Below are 26583 nucleotides of genomic sequence, written 5' to 3'. Positions count from 1 at the left end.
CTTCGTTTTTTTTAAAAGGAAACGTTTGATTCTTTTTCTGTTACTAAACAATATTGACTTGGAAAAATACAAGCAATTCTTAATTGAATTTAAATTTAAATTTCAGAGAAATACTTTCTCCCATGGCTCAAAACACCCAATAGAAAAGAAGAAAGAATTCCATCCTGAGCTGTAAGCAAAAGAGAAGTACCTGCAGATGGCTTACAGATTAGCTTAGAGTAGTTTTGAGCCAAAATAATAGTTTACTATGCAGTGTATATCAATAAAATATGAATCATCTTTCATATAATGTTTATTTTATCGTAGTGTTTTCGTAAGACAGAAGTAGAACACTTCTAAAACCAAGGTGATTCAATTATAAAATGTCAAGGAGGGACTCCACCTTTCTGCCTGCTTAGTATTTCTATGCAATTTCATTAAAAAAAGAATCTTAATTAACAATATCACAAAGAACATAGTGACTGATTATATACTGCATCCCGAGGGACCTACAGTCATCGTTTAGCTTGTGATGGGAGATGGACAGAACAAGACTGCCATAACCTTCACCCATCTCCAGGAACACGCACACTCAGAGCCATTCTGCCTATTTCCCCGGGAATACCGCAATGCCTGGATACATTCCAGCATTGCCTAGATTAGGAAACCTTTTCTGGGGCGGGGGTGGGATTAAAAACAGAGACCATTTGAACATTTAATTCATCCAATGTTGGAGGGAACATTAATTACATAAAAACCTGCCAATTTAAACTGTCAGTAAGAAGTGGTTTAAGGATAACAGGAGAGAACTGTCTATAAGCAGTTTATCTCAGAGGAATTAAATTTTTCTGAAAGACTGGTCTGGGAATCCTTCCCCAGAAGCCTCTGTTTTATATAAACTGGGGTTTTGGTAATAACTTAGACAAATGTAAGTAATTTAAAAAACAACCGCATGTGCCAATAAGAAGGCAGGCAGAACTGTCTTCTCCTGCAGAAATCAGGGTTAACAAGTATTGTCTTCAACTGCTCTGAAAAATTTCCTTAAGTATTTGCACTGCACAGTTTTTATATTTATACTTTTCCCAAGGGTATTTGCCAGAAATTTTAAAATACTTCTTGCTAAAATTTCATATGAAATACGGATGAATGATGGAGCAAACCAGAAGGCTGAAAAGTAAGGAGCCCAGAGGATCTATATGAATGTACAATTTCTACACATTCTTTAAGCTCATCACCATGTACTTTTTATGCCATACAATATATATGTTGTGAGATTTTCAAGTAAAAATTATTGTAAACAAACTAACAAATTCTATTCCTTCTACCTCAGAAGTGCCAGACTGATACTAATTTCAAGCCAAAACCTCTCCTATTATAAATATTAAGATTTTGGCATATACTTTACAACTTGTCCCTGTGGGTCTCACTTAAAATCTTCTTTTTCAATTATTTCCATTCTGTGTTGGTTTTTTCCTAGTGTTTCAGACAAAATTACAGGGTTTTAATCTTTTATTTTATATAAATGTCTCAGTTATTCAGCTCTAGAATATACAAAGATTATTAAAAAAAGAAAAACAGCAAAAATCAACACAGCCATAATAATACACAGTAGTAGCGGGGGCCACAGGAACACAGGAATGCCCACAGGTCTTCAAACCCTGAAAGTATACCATAAAATGGAGAAAACAGGAAGGGATGCACAAAAAAAAAACAGTGCGAGGAAAGAAGGATGCATGTTATTGTTGGAGATAATTATTGCTGAAGGCTGGTAGTATGTTTTGTTCAGTTACTTATCACTTCTTTTTCTGTCCTTCTCACCACACAGAGTAATAAAACTTTTCCCAGATTGTCTTTTCAACTGTATCTTCATGGCATCTCTTATTGCACCTTCTTCAGACGGCCTCTCCCTCAGCCTCTCAGGAACAGTGCTGTGTTTCCCCAGTCTTCCTGTGGAAGGCCAGGGACCCAGCTATTCTCTCTGACAAATAATTCAGTTTATTCACCAAAAGTTCAGTCAGGCATGAAAGGGGCAGAAAAGCCCACTTTTGAGAGAGTGCTTTGGAGAGCCACAGCCCAATTTCTCCACTAGCCAGCTGTGCCATGCTGGTTTCCTAACGGGTTATTTTATTTTCAGTTAGTTGTGGAAATGAATTAAAGACTGTATTTCTCAGTAAAGTGCATACGCTATACTGAGAATAAAAGCGTACAGACAGGAGATTGGTCAGCAATGGATATCTCACTTTAAAGCTCAGAATCATGCCCATATATGATAAATCCTAATCCAAATATTTCCCTACCGAAAAAACTGTTAATAGTTTCCAGTGCTGGTAGAGCTGGAAGTATTAAGGAAGAAACTTGGTGGCAGCAAAGGTGCTTTATGGTGGCTATTTTACCACATGTATTTATAAATCTGCACTTGATACATCTTCTTAAAGGATGACAGCATCTGACACAAATCATCTGTTATCTTAATGACATCACTACATAAAACGTCAGATGAGCAAGTGTATCATTGTGGTGGGTTGACCTTGGCTGACTGCACATCAGACTAACTGAAGTATTTGTGGTTCTAATGGGAAACAGGAGCCTAGATGCTCATAAATTCAATTAAGTGACTTTCTGAAATACAGCTAAACCTCACGTTACATAAATTAAAAAAAAATAATAATAAAGGAATTGTTCATTATTTAAATAGCTTATAAACTAACTTTAAGAGTTAGTTTATGTTATAATCCTGTCATTTATGACTACTAATATAGAATTTTTTTTATAGGACACCTTACATAATTTTTCTAATGTGGAATCCTCCGATAAATCTATTCACGACTATGCTATAGCAAAAATCTTAGTGTCTAATCAACCAGTTTGTTCAACAATACAAGAACAATTTATATTGCAAGAAAATGATGACTTAACAGCAAGTGTCCAGGCAAAATTCCTACGAAACACTACGAAGTGTTTTTACACACCTGCATTTTAGAAGTGTACAAAATATTTCCCTAAAATAACAACTCTTACATCTAATAAATGTAACTAAATTAGTAGACTATTAGACTATTCCAAGTCAGGAGTCTATTCCTGTTGACAATATTCCTCTTCTACAGTTGATCCTGAGAAACTGGTACTGTATTAGTTTTAGAGGTGCTTTGTCCTGACTAACAACACAGGAAAGATCCTTTTCATTCTAACTTGACAGCAAAAGTGATCTGCAAATTATGACCTGTCATTTCTGCCTGCGGTTGTCAAATACAACTTTCTTTTACTCTGTTTCTGAACAATTCACACACTTTTAACCACCAGTGATTTTCCCTGTATTTCTTTCCCTTTGCTTATATTGCTATCCACTGAGTTTCAAGCAGTAATTCCTGGCTTTTGTCACATTCTGCACATTTTGTATTCATACAACTGTAATGATCTTGAAGATGTTTTTCCATTAAAATATTTACCTGGGATTATATTTAATAAAAATATGTCTTATATTCATTCCTCCCACTTTGAAATATATTTATCTTTTACACCTTAAAAGATACATGCAGTATGTTTTGCCCTTTTAAGAAGTGATGAATCCAGTACCTACTCATAAAACACCAGTACTAGACTGTGATCTAAATGCTTTTTAGCCAAAAATTTAAAAAATAGCTTTTTAGGATTTTTATCCAGTAAAATGAATTATTGAATTGCGGATTATGACCATCACTTGCAATCATTCCTACTAAAAAAATCTAATAATCTTAATCTTTACTTTAGCCCTGATATGAACTGTTTAGATACTAGGATAATTAATGTAATATAAAGGTTAAAATGTCTTGATTGTATCAGAGACGTAAGTAGCACAAAGATAATGACCATTGCACCAGTAAAATATGATGGCATGGAGAAAGCTTCCAAGTATTTCAATTACATACTACATCTAATTTAAATAATTATTTAAGTACTGATCAAGTCAAATTACATCTCGTATTCCAAATGCCTCCTGCATCTCTTCATGAAGGAAACTTTCATAGACGAGGCTTTACTAGTCGTTCATAAACCAAGTTTATATTACCATATATCAATAGGACTACATTTTTCTTATTCTTTCAAAGTCTCATATAATATGACCAACCGAACAAGATCCATTTGTGGAAAATTTAGAAAGGACTTAACATTTAGTATTTTATGTTGATTTAATTGCAAAATTATATTCTTTTATTTGATATGACATTTACCATTTAGTATGCAGTTTGCATCACAGTACCTGAACTTCTCAACTGGTCGTTTGCAAAAACGTCTCTCCTCAACAGCTACTTCACTTGTCAAGAAAACCAAATCTGACCCGAGACCCTGCCATGTCTCCCTGTTATGCAAAACCACTAAAATATTTCTTCCTTTAGGAGAGATTTATTAATAGTGAAACAATGCTGTTTCAAACTAGTATTTCCTAAGTTGCCATTTTTGTTGCAAGCAATCTCAAACCTTCTCAGCTGAAACCCAACTAATAACCCTGTGCTTCATACTGATTTCAGTTCCAGGTAACTGTGAATTAAAGTTCACTATATCTACTTGTGAACTAGCAGAATCTGACATTTTTATTAAAAGATGACTGTGAATCTCCCTAACAGATGCTCTAATGTGAAACTGGTTTATCAGGGAACAGGTCACACTGACTTTTCTAAGGTCAATACCAAGTTTTGAATTCATCCTTTTCCTGAGAACTCTGAAAATAGCTCAACAGATCAGCAACAGTTGCCAGAGAGCTCAATAAATAACACACATGTTGTTCTTTGGGAAGTCTTCCTTTTGTAGGTTATTTTCATTTAGCCAATATTTTAAAAAAATCTATTATATTTATGCAAGCACTACCAGAAAAGAATACTGGGACACAGCTAGTCAAATCACATAAAGTATTCACAAACAGGAGAGCACAGACATTTCTGAAATAAAAAGCAAGACCAGCTAATCTTTTCTTCAAATCAGTTGACCTGAATGGCAGAAATAATTTTCAACACTTTTAAATACTCAAAGCATATCAAAAGCAGAGCCACAGTTATATGTACCAGGCCACTCGAAGCACAACTGGAAAAGTGTTGGCCCAGGTCCAAAAAAGCTCTTAGGCTGACTAAAGTGAAAGTTAAGCCTAACATAGGTACTAAGTCCCAGAGTGCAATTTACAGCCCCCCCCACCACCACCTCCTACACGTCCCAATGGCTGCAGGTGCCTCAGTCGTCACTTGGCAAGTTCCCGAAGCACAGAAGTGGTGCCACATGTGCTGCACACCTTGGAGCTGGTCTCCTACAAAAGCTCTTTCGGGATTTGCAGACAAGACCTGCCCACACCCTGGCTCTCTGTGGGGCCAGGCAGGCTAAAGGAATGCACTCGGCAAAGCCACAAAAAGAAAGCACAGCCCAGCATCCTGGAGAACGGCCAAGCGGTGAGGAAGTGTTGTCATCCATCTTTTCTACGACAACCTAGTGACTGGAGCTGGGAAAGTGAAAGACTGTTCCAGCATCGTCCTCGCCCAGAAGGGATGCATACCTACATTTAAAACACACAGGAGCCGAAGAAACAGACAGGGGTCTCTGTTCCCTAAAACAGTATTACTGTATTTTATCAAATGAATGTTTACAGCAAAACCCATTTTCTCCTTGTGAATAAAATACCCGTGACACTTGACCACTTCTGGGTTTTTTTTTTTCTTTCTGGTCCCATAAATCTTAAACTCTTGACTGCATATTGGCACAGGTCCACTTCAGCAAGACCTACATTCTGGTTAAGGCCTTTCCCAAAGAGGTAGGAAATGTGTAGTGTGCTTAGACTGAACCTGAGTCCTCTTCCCAAGCAGATCCTCCAGCCAGCAGGCTAGTATAGAAAGAACAAAAGCACAATGACCAGGTTACCAAAGAAAATATGGAGTCAGTTATGCCTGTGAAGAAGAATGGCTTCAGAAGAATTATTAGGTTGCAAATCCCTGTCCCACAAAGTATTCCAGCTTAGGGCTGCACAGGAAAGAGTCATCAGGCTTCAGCATTTCCCTCAGCACTTGGTGCCTGTTTAGTCCTTCAGCATGGTGGCTGGCTGGATTCTCTTACACAGCTGACTCTCCCCATCCACTGGATAAAGAGCTCAGGCCTCCAAAGAATAGATGAGAATTACATTTTGAAAGCTAAATATCTGTGTTACGCATGACAGTGCTGAGAACCACTAAGCCTACTATATCTTATGGATGATGGGAGCCTTAGTGACTTCCTCAGCTAGCAAGCTGCTAAATTTTCTGTTTAAGGACTATATGTATTATGTACTACCCATTTGGCTGGGGTTTAGTTTGTTTTTAGCTGTTTTCAGATGGCTTCGAAATAGGCCAAGACCAGAATCAACTTTCTTTTCAATCCAGCAAGCAAAGACCAGACAAGACAGCAGGAGCAACCCAGAGCAAAGAGCATAATTAATGTGACACATGCTCCCTTCCAAAGTGGAGAGCTGAGGTGCACATTGGGGATTGCAGCTCAAATCTCTAAGAAGTAATGACAAAGTGCAATACCCCTAAGAAATACTGCAGGCAATACTTTGAAAACCAATCATCCTTTTTAATTTCAAAAAAGACGTGGAGCATACAGCTAAATAAGATTTTGCATTTCCTTTCCAATATAGGAATTTTAAAAAGGGTTAATGCTGGAGAACAGTGTTTTCCTGTGGAACATTATACACTGTGCACATATTCCACTCTTATCCCTTCCCCTCTGCTGATAAGTGGTGGGAAAGGGCAACTCAGAAAAAAGTCATCCCATATCTGTCTCCCACTCAGCACACACTAACCCAGTTCTCCAAAATCTCATCACAGTGTTCAGCTCATTAAATTCAGCTGAAGGATGAGAACTGGGCTGCACCACCAAATGCACACTGTTTGTGTTTACCAGCAAGAACACTGCATGCAGTGTTGCTTACAACACACCCCGTAATACGAAAGCATTCTTGTTGGCAGCTTTGACAATTTATCTATTCATATCAAAGTGAAACAGAGGCTGCTTTAAAACTGTTGCTCCCTGTCCTAATGGGAAAAGAAGAATATTAAAATCTATCACAGTGAAATCTCTGTTGCCATCAAAAGGCCGTTGATCCAACAGACAAACAACCTAGTGTTAATGATTTAACAAAACATTTTTCACACAGATTACATGCTCATCCATCAATATATAATATTTTTCACATCAAGAAAATAAAGATAATTTTCTTTTAAAATGCCAATTGCAAAGAATTGTGTGCAAATCAAATACAATGCTGAAGTAATTATGCTTTTACCTACAGAAACAAATTAAAAACACAATTAAAAAAAAAAAATGTTGCTGCTGTTTGGAAGTAGACTCATTAATGGGAGAACTGTCCTAAAAAGAGAACAATGCTGTCATACAATTTGTTCAGCAGCCTCTTGATTTGACTAGAGCTATATGCAGGCAAATGTATAGGCCTGGATTTCTTCACTCCCTTGTCTCTTTTTTGAGCACATACATGCATGAGGGAGAGAAGCTCAGAGGCTGATCTTGACTTCAGGAAACTAAGTAGACCACCACATTCCTGCCAAATTGTATATGACAAAATAAACATTACACATTATTTCAACCATTCTAAATTTAAAAGAAATGAAACTCACACAATAACAAAACTATGAAAAGCAGTTAAGACTGCTTAACTTACTTTGAAAATAAGTTTTTTTCAGCTCAAGAAAGGTATGTTAATAGTTTGACTCTGAAATTGTCAGCAGAGTAAAAAAAAGCACATGCATGTATTACTGAACATACAGAACCACAAAATGAGAGGCTTATTTTTTTCTTGAACTGGAAGCCTCAAAACAAAATATCCCCCCCCATTTTCTAAAAATAAAAAAAGGTGTATTTATAAATGTGTGTTAATAACATAATAACCTCAAATGCAAGTTCCATATTATTTTAACATTACATTGACAGTATCCTGCACAATTTCTGGTAACTTACAATATACTATATTATTTTCAAGAAATTAAAATGTAAATGCTATATCAAAACATGTACAGTTAACGTGAAAGCGATAATGGAAATATTTGTGTGCAGCCTTCAAAAATATTTTGCAGATTAAAAGTCAAAATTTACAAGTTAAAATTCAGCACAACACATCATCATCAGACAAATTTAGCAGTTTTAGTTGCACCATGTACGTATTCCTCCATAACTGATGATGACAACACACTTGTTTATTATGTATGAAATAAGATTTATGGTGTATTTAAGTATTCATTTTATTGGTTTAAGTCATTTAGTTTTATTACTTTATTTAAGTGCCAAGTTGGTGACTGCAGCTATTAAAAAATTGTGAGTGTTGAAAACATTGACAGCTAGGTGAGGTTCTTCTTTTTTGTTCTGTTTTAAACGAGAGCTCCTCTCGTGTAGAGTAGAGCTAAATAGATTCAAAGTTAGAACGACTGTATGTAACGTAGGGGTGATTGATCCAAAACAAAATTACATAGGTGATACAAATATAAAATAATTCCCTGACATACTACCTACAAGTGCAGAGAGCAACAGAATTAGTAATTAAAGTTATTTTCATACAACAGTAGATTTTAAGTATGAACTGAACAGTGCATGCATTTCAGTGGGTGATCTAAATTGTGTCATGGCAAGATCTTAGAAATAACACATTTCTACCTGTGATTTATTTCCTACCTTTGTAATTTGATTGTATCTTACATGTGGGTCTTTTTCAGGGGTATAGTACTGCAATTCATTTAGAAACTTTTGTTGGCATTTGGAGTAAGCTGTTACTCTAGATTTACTAACAGGTTGGGGTAGTACTAGTCTTGTACAAGTTAGCCACTTAAAATCACACGGCTACGCATGACTAAGCATTGCTACATTCTACTAAGCCGACAGATCTGGCCTTTTACATATTAGATAAAATACAGAGGCTGATGTCCAGAATAATTTCAGCAGCTGCACCAGTAAGATTTTACCTAGAACTATTCTTGCACTTCGTATACTTTTTACTGAACGACTTTTTTCCAGGAACAGCACCAACAACAAGAATAATAGATTTTATATTTATCTTACAGAAGACTCCAGAAGGTCCCAGTCACGGCTGGAGCTCTTTTGTGCTGTGCAAACACATTTTTTCCCAATTTGTATACATATAGAATGACTGGACATAAGTTCACCCATATACAATTGTTTGCAGGATAAGCCACAGATGTTATATTGCCTGCCCTAAAGAGATCAGAATAAAATTCACTGGCGTTTTGTCACTGACCCCTGAGAGACCAGAATGAAGTAAAATCTTGTCTTACAACTTAGTTCAAATGCAACAGAAATACAAAGTATCAGTTGAAATAAAACTTAAATAAAACATGATTTAAACAAAATAAATTGCCCCAGATTGCTCTGAAGCTGGGGACTGTTCATTTTAAGTTAATTCTATAACTGTTTCCCTGGGCACAGACTCTTCATGATACTGACTCTACTAAAAAGCTCCTTCCCAACCAATCTGTTTGGTTCAACTTAGCTAATGTTTTTGTGACACCAGTATTTAAAGATCTGCATAAGATTTATAGGCTACCACAGCGTGAACTCTTGCCAGTAAAGTCTTAATTACTTTCAGAAAAACATGGAATGTGATGACCATGTTTATTGTTATAACCTTTTTTCTTTTGAACTAATCAAATACAGCTTAAACAATTCACTGGAAAGACAAAATATTCATAAAAGCTCCACAAGACAGTAATTATTGAAGGAAATATCAGAAATCTGCAGCCTTTCCAGTAGCAGAAAAAGCCTGTCCCATTTCTGGAAAAAAAAACCAAACAAAAAACAACCAAACAATAACCCAAAACAAAACCAACCCCACAACCCCCACCCTAAAAAAAAAAAAACAACCCACCAACCAATCTGGCATAGACCAACATTTTTGGCGTTTATAAATGTCCACAGTGTCACCCAGAAAACAGATAACTTACTGTATAATGTATAAAATCCTTAGTCCAGCTGGTCCATTTTTTCTAAACTTTAAAAAACATTTCCAAAAATACAAAGCATTTTTAATGGATTTCAATGGTCTCTTTCTTCTTTTACATAAAATCACTCAGAAGAAGGATGTTTTCTTAAAAACAATCTGCTATCCAGGTCCACCCTCCCAGGCATGTCCCTTGGAACTGTTCCAAAACTATCCCCAAAGCACTGGCGTTTCAGCAACTGGAATGACAACTTCTTTTTAATTGTTTGAGATCCTGCAGGCTTCTATCTGAGAACAAAGCGTGCACATAAAGCACATTCTATGGCCATGATTCAAGTTCTTTTGAAAATAAATGATATATTGAAATAATGCTATGTTATATAAAGCAGCCTCACTGACACTGGATGCTCAGCGTTACACCAAATCATAGCCAAGTTCATTTCCCACTCATGCAATTGGACATACTAGAAGCACAATAAAGCTTACATAAAGCAATTTTTTCATTATGTGGAACCTAAAGTATTCACTTGAAGTTTGAAGGGACTTTACCGTGAAGAAGCAAAGATGAAGTCTGTTTAGCAACAGACAAATAAAATATTGAATCCAACACAAAAGTCTATTTGATGGTTGGTAGTGATACATTTTAATATGACAAGAACAAGGGAGTATCTAATGAAGTTCAAAAGCAATATATTTAGAGCTGACAGAAGGAAGTACTCTAACACAATATGTAATTAACCTACAGTGTCATTACCAAAATATATCATTGAGGTCAAGAGCTTAGTAGGACTCACTAAAAGAACTAGGAAAGATATGCCTAATGAGAACATTCACATACACATCAGACAGTACTTCTGAGGACATATTATAAAAAGAGAAAGTTTCTTGCATGATTTTTTTTTATTATTTAAAAAGTAATTGCCTTTTCTGAAGATTTGATAATCTCATCATACATCTGAGCTGAAATCCTGACTCAACAACGTGGGTAACAGAGCCACTAACTGCAGTGGAGTAGGATGCTCATCTCTAGCACTGGCAAGGGGCAAAATATTGGAGAAAGTGCACAAACACTCTGGTTTACAGCATGATGATTTAAATTATTCTAATTAAACCAGTAAAAGCCATAATGCAAATGCTTTTTGAGCACTTCAAAATTGCTTAAGTACATGTGGCTTTGTTGGTAAATTATAGAATCAAGCTAAACAAATTTAAACGATCTCTAAATGAAATTAGGTTTGTGTATTCATAAAGACACAGCATTTCTTCCACATAGCCCTTCAACAGCAGTACTGAGGTACATCTCTTCCCTCACTTATCCCTTCTTAGTTCTTATATCTATCAATCTGTCAATTATTAATACTTTTCAGAGGCCAAATGGCTCAGCTATAACTTAAACTTGGTGACAATTGATTTTGTAATTTAATGCAAGGGTTCAGGCTGTTGCTTTTTTTTCCTTTTTTCTCAGAGTTGGCATGCATTTCCCAGGCAATATAGAGAACATCACATTTATTAAATTAAGCCTTCAGCTTTCAGAAGACTTTACAAAAGGTTATATTTGTCATCTTCAGTGTTTATTTTACTATGAAACCAACACATTCAGCAATAAGTCAGATTTATTGTGAAAATAAACACATTAGAACCTTATAAATAGCTGTTAGAAAAGTTCCGTATGGTCTGCCAAAAGCTCCAAATGATTGGTTCATGAACTTTTCCTCTGCATGGTCTAATGGCTTGAAAAAATTGTTTATTTTTGACTGGTTATGAATAGATGAGGATTATATTTCATCTACAGTCTTTATTAAAGTACCAGGATTTAGAAGAAATCCAAACTTTTAAGAAACACACATTAAAAAAATAAACTGTTGACAGCAGATATACATATTGGAATGGCAAAGTGGAGTGCTACTTTAAAGTTGCATTACACAATGAGTTTCTCAATTCACCTGATTACATCTCCTAAAAAGAAAAAAATAAATCATTGCTCAAAGATACTGTAAGACTTTAACAGTTTATCTAAATGCTTATAGCAATTGCCACAGCACGGGTTAATGCAAGGAACTGTCTGCTTCATCACGAAGGATCTTACATCGCCTTATACTTGCAGCAAACATGCTTTATCAAGCGTAGGAGTCTTTTGGTGAGAGGCTGGACACATATCTAGCTGCACATGATCCCTGCATCCTTTGGTATGCAATGCCCTCACAAATTGGCTCCCTGGGAATGACAATGCTTTCCCCAGCGTCAAGGAATCGGCTCTGATTTCCAAATCACTCAGACCTTTTCAGATCTTTCCAGCACACAGGCTGCACACAGAGGCCAAGATGCTACCTCCTAAAACCTGTATGGAGAATTGTTCCTCTAAAACGCAGCCATCTTTCTATAACTGTGCTGAAAGATCAAAGTCCTCATCTTCAAACCTTATAAGAACATCTGCAAAATTATATTCCATTGTTTTTCTGAGTATGAAACCAGCTGTCACTACTTTAATAAAAAGCATATTTGGGTGGACAGTGTATTAGGGAAAGGTTTCTCAGTAGCGCTAACTAATACAGTAATAACAGGGAGGGCCAGGAAACATTTTTATTTCATGAAAATTGGAGGCTTAGTATTACTTTCTCATTCAACACTAGAAAAAGAAATCAGTTTCTCAATGTTTTTTGAAGGAAAGAGGAGATGGAGAACAGCTGAGAGCCCAGCAGGCAGGACATGCCTTGTGACAGGGAAGGGCCACCGCTGCCCAGTGTGGAACAAACGTTCAGATCCAGCGCTTTCCTGATCCTAGGCAAATGCCTTGTCAGTTTTAATTCACAGAAGTTTTCCTTTTTGTATGTATAAAATCAACACTACCTGCATCGGACTGGTTCAAGAGAAAACACTGCCAAGGCACTTCCCTCGGTTACCACAGTGAGGCCCATGGACCGCCTGTAATCCCAGCCACCCCTCCCACTGAAAGTGTCACCAATGCATTTATACAAAAATTTTCAGTTTTGAATTAGAGAAAATACCCTTCCCCCAGTTTTGAAAGTAAATGTAGGACTCTAATGTCACCCGATACCCATAAGAAATTAGATAACATTCCAACTATGGAAGAAACCATCCAGCAGAATTCCTCTTAAGTGAGCAGAATTACCTCCTAAGTAAAAATTTTTTGGTTTGGGTTTGTTGGGGTTTTTTTTGTTTGTTTAGTTACTTTTACATGGTAGAGCAGATGTACCACATTTTGTATTAGTTTCTGCTTGAATGAATAATGGAGACATGAGCACTTGTATAAACAAGGAAAGGTATTTAATGAACATATTGTACATACTAAAGAGGCTGCTTTCTGCTGGAAGAGTGCAGAATGCATTCTTCCAAGTGCATGAAAATCCCATATTAATGATGCATGAGTTTTCTATGAACTGGGCCAGGCATAAACTGTCAAATGGATTTAAAACACTGAATCAAATCTGATAATTGCTCATTTCAACACTAAAAAAAAAAAGAAAAAAAAAAAAAGAAAAAAATCCACCCCCTCATGGAAGACAGAAAATGTCTAAAATTACAGCATTTTTTTTACATAGTTTTTCATTAAAGATCATTTGTTTGTATCTCTATTTTGAAAATTCAAGCCTGCTGGTCCCAGATGAACGTGTTCCGCTAGAACTGCAATTTGTTTCATTGTGGTTTTATTCATTTTCATTCTCTTCATGAGCAACAGTGACATTTGAAAAACCAAAAGAAAAGGACAGTGTAGTTGGAACCTCCTATTTACAACGTATTTATAGCATTTGGCACGTTGGACACAGTTTTCTGAAAGATATTATTAGACTTGTCAGTGAGTGTCCTGCCGCTTTTTCAGGACTCTGTGGGTTCAATCTATGAAGGCAAGTGCTGATGCTTTAAATGTTTGGCTGCAGTCAGAGCCTCGAGTGAAGCATTTCAGCTTCCTACGCAATAGGAGCACAAGTGCTACCAGCCAGGATGAGAATGAAAGTCCATCCAGCTGAGTCCCATATCCAGCTGTGGCCAGTAGCGGAAACTCACAATAAATACTTATGAGGAACAGTGACGCTTCCCTCATGTGCTCCCAGCTTTGAGCTGGGTGCACCACATGTATTTCATCATCATTTAGTCATTGAGAGGATACAGCAGGCTGTCTTAATTCCTGACATTGAAGTTTTCCACTCTAGAATTAAACAACTCTTCATCAAATTGAAACATAAATTAGTCACAGTTGTAATGGTGATGCATTCAACAGCATTTCCTGACTTGGACACAACCACAAATTGAAGTCTAAAGGTTCAAATTGCCATGGTCATGCAAAAGAGTTCCTTTAAAATTCCTCTAAAATCAGGAAAAAAAAAACCCTCACACATAACTCAGCAATATTTCATTGCCTTTTTTTTTTAAACACAGTATGTGACAAGCCCATTTACACCCCAGCAGACGCTCCACCAATTGGCTGAACAGCTCCATATTTCATTAGTACAGCTCCCTATTCCATTTTAAGTTTTCAAAGGAGGTTCTTACAGAATTTGCAATTTGTACATTTTTTTCTATCTGCCAAGATTTCATTGTACACAGTTGAAACTTCAAAATTAAACCTAGGCCTAATCTGCTGGTTAAAAAAAAAATGGAAAAAACCCAAGCAAAATGTTGCTACATATCGCCAAACAATCTGCATACCCAAATAAGAAAGCACCACCAAAAATATGTAGAATAGAATCATAGAATTGGTTAGGTTTGAAAAGATCTTTAAAATCATCAAGTCCAGCCATTAATCCAGGACTGCCAAGTCCATCACTACACCATGTCCCTAAGCTCCACATCTACGTGTTCTTTAAACACTCCCAGGGGTGGCGATTCCACCATGTCCTTGGGCAGCCTGTTCCAATGCTTGACCACCCTTTCGGTGAAGAAATTTTTCCTAATACCCAATCTAAACCTCCCCTGGTGCAACTTGAGTCCGTTTCCTCCTTCTTGTCCCGTCACTTGTTATCTGGGAGAAGAGACCGACCCCCCCCTGCCTGCAGCCCCTGTCAGGCAGCTGTAGAGAGCGATAAGGTCCCCCCTGAGCTGCCTTTTCTCCACATTAAACAAGCCCAGATCCCTCCACCTGCTCCTTGTAAGACTCATGCTCCAGACCCTTCACCAGCTCCATTGTCCGTCTCTGGACAACCTCCAGCACCTCAATGCCCCTCCTGCAGTGAGGGCCCAATACTGAACACAGGATTCGAGGTACGGCCCCACCAGCACCGAGTACAGGGGCACCATCACTGCCCTAGTGCTGCTGGCCACGCTCTTTCTGATACAGGCCAGGATGCTGTTGGCCTTCTTGGCCACCTGGTCATGGCGCTGGCTCATGTTCAGTTTGCTTGTCAGCCAGTGCCCCCATGTCCTTTTCTGCCCAGCAGCTTCCCAGCCACCCTTCCCCGAGCCTGTAGCGCTGCGTGGGGTTGTTGTGACCCAAGTGCTGTTTCTGATACAGGCCAGGATGCTGTTGGCCTTCTTGGCCACCTGGTCATGGCGCTGGCTCATGTTCAGCCTGCCATCAACCAGCACTCCCAGGTTCTTTTCCACCAGGCAGCTTTCCAGCCACTATATATATACCATAGGAGCTGCTACTGAATGTAAATATAACTATAAAAATGGAAAATAAATAAAAAGTTTTTAGACTCGTAAATATATTCTTAAGATGAAAAACTATTACCTAGCTGCTTGACCAAACAGGTCAGCGAGGTGATAATTTCCCTTACCCATCAGTTACGACAGGACTGAAAACATTTCATGGATATTCTCAACCAAGTTGCATATTTATGTAAGACAAAAGACAAGTGAAAATACGAGTTTTTAAACACAGGAGCTATAAATACATGATGTGACTGACATTACTCAGCCATATAAATTCATAAAACTCAGGTTTTGATTCCTTTTTATTTTCTTTTCCCAAAAAAAAATCTGTTCAAACAAAAATCTCACAAAAGAAAGCTCTTGTATCTCACTTTAACAGACAGAAAAGTTAGTAGGATAGAAAAGTCTTTAAATTAATGTCTTGGGTTTGATGCTTGTACATAACAAACTTGCACAAGGTTTGGGAAAACTTACCCTTATCTAATACAACACATGATGAGGAAACAAGCAACCAGAGACCCCAGCCCACCAACACCCCCTTTATGATTTCTCTTGCACAAGATTTTCTGCTTCTTCCTAACTCTATTGATCATTATTTTTCTACAGACTTGTGCATCTATTTTTAAATCTATAAATATGAAGTATTTGAACAGCAGCCCTGTAACAGTTATTACTGTGCCCTACAAACAGAAGCAAATAGGTTCATTGCAGTAATCAAAGGGCAGCAAATATTCTTCATTTAATTCAGATGTTTTATTGGAAAGAGTAGGCTTCAGTGCCTCAGTCATGCAGCAGCGATGTCTAGAGAACAAATTGCTAGAGGCCAATTAATTAAGCAGTTACGAGGGGACAACACAATCTTTTATCTTCCAGTTTATAATTATTTTTAAAAAGAATGAATAATAATATAATTATGTACAAATATATAGAAAATATGATCAATTATACATACTTTACCATAACAGAAGAGAATTGCTGTCTTTCATAGCCAATTATGGGCTTTCAGCTGAGAGACCATCACCATTAACTGAATCCAATTTCACATTGATAAAATTGATCCTATTAAAATAAACCCACTGGCACAAAAGACAGCTTGAACTGTTTCCTTCCAATCAACCATAAGGGAAAGGGAAAGGGGGCTCAATCTATTTCTACTTTAATCAATAAGCTCTTTAAATGGCATCCAGTGTGTTCCTCACCAACACTGCCCTCTGAAGAACCATTCTTCAGTTTTACTCAACCAGAGACCAAAAGCAAGCCACTCACTCTCTTTTACCACACAGACCCTGTGTGCCTTTTCTGTGCACCATTCACTTAGACCTCACCTTAGCAAGCTGTGGGTGCAGACCCCACCAGGACCAGAAGGTGGATTTCTCCACTGCTCCCTAAAGTGGCTCTGCCTAGGGGAGCGCAGTTTAAGGCTTGGACCATGAGTGCAGTACACCTAAGTGCAGCACATCACTTTCAAGAACTAACTGCCTAAAACAAAAGTCTACGCTATCGAACAAATCAAAGAGTTTTATATATGCATAGCTTCTCAATTCTACTTAATTAACCAACCAGGCTATTCTACAATGTAAAACTGAAAATTTACACAGCAACTTTGACATACATCTATTGAATAGTTACTGGGTGTTTTCATAGTAAAAAATACTAAAAAGTACCAAAAGTATTCAAAGTACTGTGGTTCCAGGCATTTTTGTAGGCTTTCATAAAAGAGAGGGTTACACCCCGCAGACCTCTGAAATTTGTACAGATGTTCTTACTTCTTTCTATTTAATCAAGCCATGCCTATTACTTAGCAGAAAAGATAATTTGGGAGAAAGTATTTTCATGCCTTAATCACATTAGCTGAGTTCCAAATGAATTGCTACCTTTAGGCATTACTTTTAGTCACTGGCAACAGAGTTCCTTAGCTTGCTTTCTTTTTCTAACATGATCCAATCTCATTCATAAAAATATTCATTTATGAACAAAATCCATAAATAATCAGAATAAATAAAAAATATAACATAAAGCACTGATGCTAGATAATTTTTATAAATACATGTAAATCTCTACAAAGTTAAATACAAACCTTAAAATAAAGACTGGATATATGACATCTAATGTACTGTCTACCATCACAGATAGTGACACAGATATATCACCCTATTCACAGATATTTACAAATGTTACTGCAATTTTCTAACTTGATGGTGTTTCTCTGCTTTTATGTGGACTTAATCTTCTATATAGTGTACTTTTTCATAGTGTAATTATTTTTATATGCCTTTTTCTCATCAAAAAGTCTTTTTCATTTAAATATACTAAGACAGTATTTCTTTGGCCCTCTGAACACTGATGCCATGCACAGAATTAAGTGACTCATTTAGGATTCTACTAAAACTACTAATCAAAATAAAACACTGGTAAAGGCTTCTCCATTAACTCCTGTTCAGCTGTGGCTAAACATGACTTAGACAAAGCCAAGACATCTGTGGCATTCAGTGCAGGAAGCACCGCTGCCCTTCATCTTGACCTTTTTCATCCCTGCTATATTTACAGAAGGAACAAATTTCAAACACAATTAATTTTTCAGTTTAGAAAAACTGAAGACAAATTTTAAATCCTAAGTCTAAAAAGTGTGGTATGGATGAAAATTTATGGTTGTGGAAAAAAATATTATTTAGTCAAGTTTTTAAATAGAATCAAATACAAAGCATGTTGCATAAACTGCTGGAGCATGTACATCTTCACATTATCTGAAAACCAAAGTGCTGAGCTTTATCAAAGCCAGTATGCAGTGAACAATCTCATTTGGAAGGAAGGCTGCATACAGGGAAACTAGCAGCTACCGTTCATTTGTATGAAGATGTGCAGGCATAAAATTATTATAAAAAATTAAAGGAGTTAAATCCAAGTTTCAAAAAGTGGAGTGGGCTGGAAGTGAAGGAAGAGCTTCCTAAGTAGAAGAAGGTTTAGGAAAAGGCAAATAAGCATTACCCAGGTAGCAACAGACTGTCAACTGTGAACAAGTCAAATCAGTGAGATGCAAAAAATCTGAACCACAGTCAAAAGATGAACATTCAATAGCCTGCAATGTGCTATACTGCCATGCAGCATAACGGATTTATGTCTGTCACTACCAGGAAATGGGATGCAAAGTTGACATCAGGTGATAAAGGTCAGGAAACACAAATCAGTCTAATACCACTTTTGTCATATTTTCCATATTACATACTGTGAAGAATTATTTCCCACATGGTTTTTCTTCTTTGCTTTAACATTCCATGTATACACGATTTCCTGCCCCAAAATCTAAAATTTTGCTTGACACAATGGAAAACCTGGCATCTACAACACCTCAGTAAGATTAGTGCTAATGAATGATAAAAAATTAAAATGTTTCAAACTCTTTAAGCCATCGTAAAGAGTGTATAGCTCCAGAATACATTTGTAACTGTTTTAGCTTCAACAATAGTTGCCCTCAATGCACATACGTGAGGTGCACAGCCACATTGAGTACCATATTTAAGGTCTGCTTCTACAAAATTTATTTCTCACTGACTACTCAGGGGATACAAACTGTTGTTAAAAATTTCGTAAAGATGACAGAGGAAAATGGAAGGCAAAGAAGAAAAACACCAATTATTTCAGCCTGCCAGTGTCACTACCCAGAATATTCTTATGTCCAAAATTTTCAGACACCTGGGAGTGCACATAACAGATGTGACTCTTCAGGAACACACTGAACTCAGCAGTGTTTGGCTTGTGCATAGGTCAGCATATGCCCAGAAACTCAAACCACTGGATTTGCTGCACACGCACAGATCAAAAACAAAGCACATGCCCATCTAGTTCATGGATCCATCTTTTTGCCTGAGGTTTTCCAGAAAAAAAATACAGAGCCATGCAATGTAGCTGTAGAAGTGCCTCTTTGCCATGCTGCTCACTGAGGCTTTGGTTAGTTCTGAAGTCTCCCATACAGCTGTCCAACCCCCAGGTGTGACATCTGTGGCAATGGTATTTCACATAACAGTGAATATGCCTATACTGAATACCGTAAAACTATACCATAAAACAACCTGCATAAAGCAAAATACTGACTGAATTTTACATATTGGGTGGGGGAAAAAAGCCACAAATCACTTCTTACAGTTTTTTATGTTGACATTGATTTAACTTGTAGAAGCAATAATGACCATAAAACAGGATATTGAAACTACTGCATTGTCTTCCCCTACTACATCTTTTAGTGATTTAAAAGACTAATTTTATATAAATACAATTACTTTTATTTTTTTAAAGCAATCTTGTTAACTGGTCTCCAGAGCATGTTCAAACACAAGCTTTTTAAGGGAGTAGTTAATGATGCATCTCCACTACTTTACTACTGTGCGTGCATGCACACTGCAGAGAAAACTGCTCACAACCCTGTACCTTAACTAGTAACCTACTTGCTTTTCTTCCATTTGGGTCAACTGAGAAAAAAATTATAGTTAAACCATGATGAGCATTCAAGAATAACTATTATCTTGCAGTAAGCAGCTGAAAGGCCTAAAGAAATACAAGGAACTCCTGTAACTTTAAACTTCCAGTCTTAAACTGTGTGTCAGCTCACAGGCAGTAAAATCTGAAAAATTGTACACAAATTCTTGGGAAACAACAGAAATTTTGTTCTGTGTGAAAAACAGAGAGGCAAAATATGAAGTATTTTAAAAGTAAATTGAAGCTTGGTCTCACTAAGAGATTTCCTGGGCAAACATTCATTAGAACTGAAAGACTTGCTATCAAGCAACATCATCTCGAAGAAAAGATTAGCTTGAACAGGTTCCCACATCCCATCCCCTTCCCTGTAAATATCCGTCTGACCACCATGTTTCATCAAATTCAGTAGTCTCTAATCCAGGGCAAAGGGGACCACAGAGTCTACATGATAAGAAAGTACGGTTAATAAGTGAGATAATGTGTTGTTAACACAGAGAAATCCAATTCCATCAAGTTAGAAGTCTTTGCTACTCGGGTGTCTTTGCAATGTCCTTCCCAGGACACTGGTATTCAGAAAGACTGAGGAGCCTACATGCAGCACTGTACTTTTTTTTTTTTTTTTTTTTTAACTTTGCTGTCACTCACTTGAAAATTTATTATCTCTGAACCAGATTTCTGAGCACCCCCAGGCCCAGCAGAGATCCACCCAGCACACATTTTAAGTTCCAGCTTTGTGCCACACGAAACTGTGACGCTGTTTGTGAATATGCAGCTGTCATATAGCTAACATACATCCATTGTTCTGCTCCAACTAATACGTATTGCAGAAACAACCTGCAACTCAGATTATCTGCTCATGGATAACCAAAAGCTGTCCACATTTAAAGGGAGGAGCATCAGCAAAATATTCTACAGGAGTCCCAAAGAAGGGAAAAGGAACTAAACTGGCAAAACTATCACAAAAACAGTTAAAATGGGAAGGCTAAAAGACAGAAACAACTATTTTCTCATTTACTTGAACAGTCATAGTATTCATTTGAAGTAGTACTTTCTGGAAATCCAGGAAGCAGAGTATATTTTTTATGTTAAAAGCAATGCTTTCCTGTATAACTAAGACCCCAGCCCAGTGAATAGGGTGACTGCTACCCTGTCACTCTGTTTCATTACAGTAGTGAGGAACCTACCTTAAATGCTTGGCGCCTTTTTTCTTTCTTTTTTCCCCCCTATATAGGCCTTTGAAAAACACTCAGCATTTCCCCTAAAATGACTTTTTTTTTTTTCTTAGAGACATTTTTTTCAAGGGATGGAAGTACGTCAACGTAGAAAAATAATTATTTCTTTAGGGAACAGAAGCTGGGGTTCCCCACCCCTAGTAGCAGTAACATGACCGATTTCATAAATTGAGGAAATGAGCATAAAACATAAAATTCAATCTGTTTTCCCATGTAAAATACTATTAATGATCTATTAACTTAAATAACCAAGACCATCTCAATAAACTTTCCAACTACATGTTGGAAGTATTCTTTGAGATTGATATCATTAATACCAATGAAAATTAATGGGAATTCCACAATGTTATTTAGCACATCAACAGAAGAACATTCCCCAAGGGAATTATTAAGGATTACCTATATTTAGCAGTAATACAAAAGAAAATGGTTGGAAAACAGCTAGCACTTCAGCAGCCCTGACTAATACTAGATGTTAATTTCCTCCATTTTTCTTTGAAGGTCTTGGAGAAGACAGACAAAGGGTAATTTTTTATTTGTTAACATGGCAACTATAAATCTGATTTGGAATACGTGAATCTAGGGAAGTTGGCTGTAACCAAAACATAATCAGCACAAGAACAGATGACATACAGTGCTTCAGCAAATAATACTTTCCCGTGGCTTGAGTATGGTTGGAGTGGAAGAATCTTTCAGCAACTTTAACTAAAACAGAATCTCCATTATGTTCATCACCCTGTTAACGACTGCAGGGCAACAGGCACACACTTGTTCAGGTCAGAGGTTCTGCCTGGAGAGTTTTTCCTTCCTTCTCTTGCCTACTTTAGGAAAGATTCTGTTTTCCATTACTTCCAAATTAAATTTGACCAGTAAAACAACAGAGTACTGGGCAAAAGATCTTGCAGTGCAAAAATCTATCCAAAGTGGTTACTTCAGCAATATGTGAAGTAATGCCAACAGACTTTCCCTATTTTTCAACTGTAAAACCTTTGGGTTTTGCAACCAGTCACTTCTCCCCTGGGACTTCAATAAGGTGGTGACTGCATTTAAGGGTACAAGAGGGTGGCTGGGAGCACAAAGAAGGTACTCACACACTCTTCCACACCGTGTTCCCAATGTGCTTCCCCAACTACATTCTTTTGTGTCTGTGTATATAGCTGGCTAGGACTAATTTAAAATTCCTCACTTAGACAATGCATTCTTGCCCAAGTGCTACACAGCTGCTTCAGTCACTCAGAATATTTCACAGGAGGTTGGTTTTGCTTACAAGTGGACATCTTCCCTGACGTCTGCTATAAATTAGCCTGTAAGTGCAAATAAAGGGAGTTCTATTGCATTGTTTGGTGAGTTTCCTTGTGAGAAAATGCTCAACAACAAAAAATAAAAGGAAAATTAGCCCAACAATAATATCATTTTGAGTGTATGTATTTCTGGGAATTGTATTTGCAAGCTTAATAATGAGCAACAGTCTTGCTTCTGTTGGAAAACCAGGAAAAGGGAAATGGTAGGCGGGTATACTTTACCTATAAAACTATAGCCTCATAGGTATCTACAGATATTTTTATGTAACACTAACATAATTGCATTATATATAGTACATTATATATTATTTCCATAATGCATTCTATTAATAATATTAAGTATATTACTGTAATACATGCATAACAAAGCTGTAGCTAGGTATTCTTAGAGTTCATTTAATAAAAATTTATGTAATAAACTTCTAAAACCATATTTGCTTGCAATGTTTTGAACAGTTAAACAGCTGCTTGGATCGGAAAACATGTAACTTCCTGCTGCAGCGGTGCATTTTAATTCACAAATTCCTGATTTTATTTCCTTGAATTCAGAGCACCACAACTACACTTAAAAGAGTATTAGCTCTGGATTATTTTATTTTTTTTTAAAGACAGGGTCTTATTTTAAATTTCTACCTTATAATACTCCATTGTAATATGAGCATATACACAGATGAGAAACTATTTAGGTCAGCTCACTGTCCAAATACCTTTTTGCGAAGACAACAACAAAAGTGTTCAATATCATACCAATTAATACCAGCATAGCTGTGTGGCTCATAACTAACAAAAAAAATCAAATCATATTTTAAACCACCCACTGAGCTAAGAATATTTAGAATTACAATTGTAGCACACTATAACAAAGGATTTCACAAGCTCTATATCCTTATTGCAGACAGCTCATACATTAAACATTTGATGATGTGAGAAAAACAGAACACACCGTCTATGCAAAAACCTTCTGTCTAGCATAGCAACAATAATATTTCATTGAAAACCCCTCAAACTTGTAAGCGAAGCTACTTTATTACTTACACAGTATTGGCTTTATCTTCTGGGTGGCCAAGTATGCACTAGGCAAAATAAAATGAAGTTCTGCAAAAAAAGAAACTTTCTAATTCGTTTGTGTTGGACTACTTGGAATACTTCTCTGAAAATCTAGGTTATATTTCAGTATCTCATAAAACACTGCGTATGACCTGGCACAACATACACCTAAGAGGGTTCGTCATGCCCCAAACTCTTTGGCATTTCAAAACATTTAAAAGGCAACCTCCTGACATATGACAAATTTCCACGGACAGCAGCAGCTGCACAGCCTGGTGCTGTTGCCACTATTAACCTCAGTTACAATTTGATGGTTGAATTAAGTTGTCTGCCAGCAGTTCCAGCTGGCATAATACATTACTATGTGGTGTCATGCTGTTTATCTATGGTCAGTGTTGTGACATGCTGAGCTCCGTGTGTTTATCCTCTTTTAACAGATAAAGCTTAAATCCTGGAACTTCATGCAAAGTACTGATTTCTTTAAGTCATAGCAAATCCAAACCTTATCAGTTCTAGTTTTATATAAATTTCATCAAAATAAACCTATAAACAAATTAAATTCTCTCATCTCTGCACGCTGCGGTACCATACATGACAAGACTTGGGAAAAGGATGGTCCAAAGATATAGCTAAATAGCACCTTGGAGACAAATAAAGTTTCACATCTTTATATTTCCTGGCTTTCAGATTGCTGCAAGAGCCAAAACAGTCCCTGGAACATCAGTACAAACTCAGGGTAACCTCCTGCACCTAATACTGATTCCAAAAAGATGTACAATCCCATCCCACCTCCAGCTTCCTTGTGCCCTAGATTCTCAGTAAGTGTTATTCAAAGACACATCTGCAGGATACCAAAAAGAATATAATTTGATGGGAGACAAGCATATATGTAAAGTAACAAAGGTCATTACATCGCTAATGCTCACCCTTTTAAAGCAAAGGTGCCCAACTTACTGTCCGCAGGCACAAGCTATCTACCCCAGATGTCCTGTTTTCTGAGATGGGTACCTGCAGAGGGGTCAGGCTGCAGAGCTCCTCATCCCATAGTCACGATAAACAAAAATTAACCTGCTTCCCCCGTTATCATTTAATAGATCCCTGCTGTACCAAAAATGGGAGAACTGTAAACCACAGCATGTGCATAAGCTGTATTGCCCTGAATATCATATTTATTTCTAACACACTAAGTTTGAAACTGTGTATAGCTGTGACTTCAAAACAGGTTTCAGAATCTGATTTTAAGAATAGCAATAGAGGAATAATTCCATTGTGAAGGCTTACTTTGAGATGCTGGGAATACTTCACAGTGGTATTTTGGCAAACAACTTGTTATTTGAGAAACAACTATTTCTTGTCCTCTCCAGAGGTAAAAATGAGTTTAAGGGTTTTTTTCACACATCATTCTGTTTTATATCCATCTTCACAAACACCATTATGTTTATTACTAGGAAGCCTTATTTAGGACAAAAAACCCCACAAACTAAAATGTGTTTCTTGTTCCATTTCAAAATATATTAATTTCTCTATTCAGTTTCCTTTCCTTAAAAATAGAAACATGCTTCAAGGTGAATAACTTTTCAAAATGTAGACAATGAAGCAAGGATAACCTTCCTAAGTAAAGCAAGTTAATAAAAAGGATAGGACTTTACACAGTCCTATGCTGTTCACATTCACCACACAGTTCTGCAAACAAGAAAGATAACCCTTTCGTCAATATTATACTAAACTCACAACTAAGCCACGTTTAGCAAGTTCTGAGATTTTCCTGCGAGATTAGCTTTTCACTTGTACGCTATTTTTAATGGCATTGACCTTTATCGTTTCCAATAGTGAATCAAAACAAGGAGGCTGTTACCCATGGTCCCACATGGAGCCAACAGGAAGCATCCTCGTCTCTGCCATTTCGCTGACCTCTTGGGATGTGACTGGACTCTTTGCTTCTGCCTGCTCTGAGAGCGGGCACACTTTTTCCCCTCTTCCTAATTACAGCAGCAACTATAATGAAACATTACAACATTACTAACTCCCTTCACCACAACACAGGGCCTGATCACTTGTAAAAGGTTTCCTTCTTTGCAGTTACAATAATTCTCTTTGAGCTGTTCCTCAACCCATATCAAAAGCTCAGAGAATAATCAAGTAAAAAACTCTTAATATGCTTTTCTGAGATCAAAATGAGTTTTAAACAGAGTTTTGGTTTTGTTATGTGGGTTTTTTTGGGGAGGAAAGGGGTGATGTCTTTCAATTAATGTGAATGAGAGGCTTTCCCAAGCAAATGTGTAAGGAATGCAGAACGGAGCCCTTGAGGTATTTGGGGGATGGCGAGGGAAACAAAATTAAAAGTGACTGAGGTGCCTCTGTTAAAACCACCTACTTTGTACACACACGAATATTTCCTCATTAAAAATTCATAAGGATTGTATAGTTTTAATGCACATGTGGCCAGTGTTACAGTTCAATAGCCAGAACTCTTAAAAAGGGGAGAGAAAAAAAGGGGGGGGGGGGGGGGCGGGGGGAGAAGATATTTTACTGGTTTTTAACTGATTCCCTTTTCATGGGAGATAGAAACCTCCTTTTTTAAAGGCTAAAGCACAGCTGCTGCAAAAGCCTGCCATTCTAAGAAAGGTCTGAACAGATGAAAAACAAATCAGTATTTCTGTTGCAATTCATACTCACAACCACTGCCCATTTCCTACTTCAGAATCTCTGCATGTTCTTGCCCCAACAAAGGATGAAATCACGTCCCTTAGTCACAAACCTTTCCTACAATCACCAGGCTGTCAGTGGGGAGCACCTTGAATGGCTCCTTAGCTGCAAAGGATAATAAGGCAGAAAAAGTAGAAAAGGACCACGAAAGGGGAAGAGCCCTCCCTATACCAGCTTTGAAAGTCTGAACAAGAAGGCTCAGCACTGGATTTCTGTAGGTCAGCCTGGGATAATTACAGCTTCAGCAGGACCTACTTGCTGTTTAAGAACACACTGATTTTTTTCT

General features: G+C 37.2%; 1 protein-coding gene across 2 annotated transcripts in view; it reads right to left on the bottom strand.

Annotated features, from left to right (window-relative positions):
• ADGRA1 (adhesion G protein-coupled receptor A1) overlaps positions 1–26583 on the bottom strand; it is a 277366-nt gene that overhangs the window by 190218 nt on the left and 60565 nt on the right. Inside the window, exon 1 of one of the 2 annotated variants that reach the window (XM_027799650.2) lies at positions 9936–10050. The exons of the other annotated variant lie outside the window; for it this stretch is intronic. The gene's annotated coding sequence lies outside the window, so the exon portion shown is untranslated. Of the gene's footprint in view, positions 1–9935; positions 10051–26583 lie in introns of those variants that run through there. 2 annotated transcript variants of the gene reach the window in all.

The sequence above is a fragment of the Falco cherrug genome, chromosome 9 (assembly GCF_023634085.1).
Source record: "Falco cherrug isolate bFalChe1 chromosome 9, bFalChe1.pri, whole genome shotgun sequence".
NCBI lineage: Eukaryota > Metazoa > Chordata > Aves > Falconiformes > Falconidae > Falco > Falco cherrug.
Note: the sequence above shows the minus strand (reverse complement) of the source record. Positions and strands in the feature narration are given on the sequence as shown.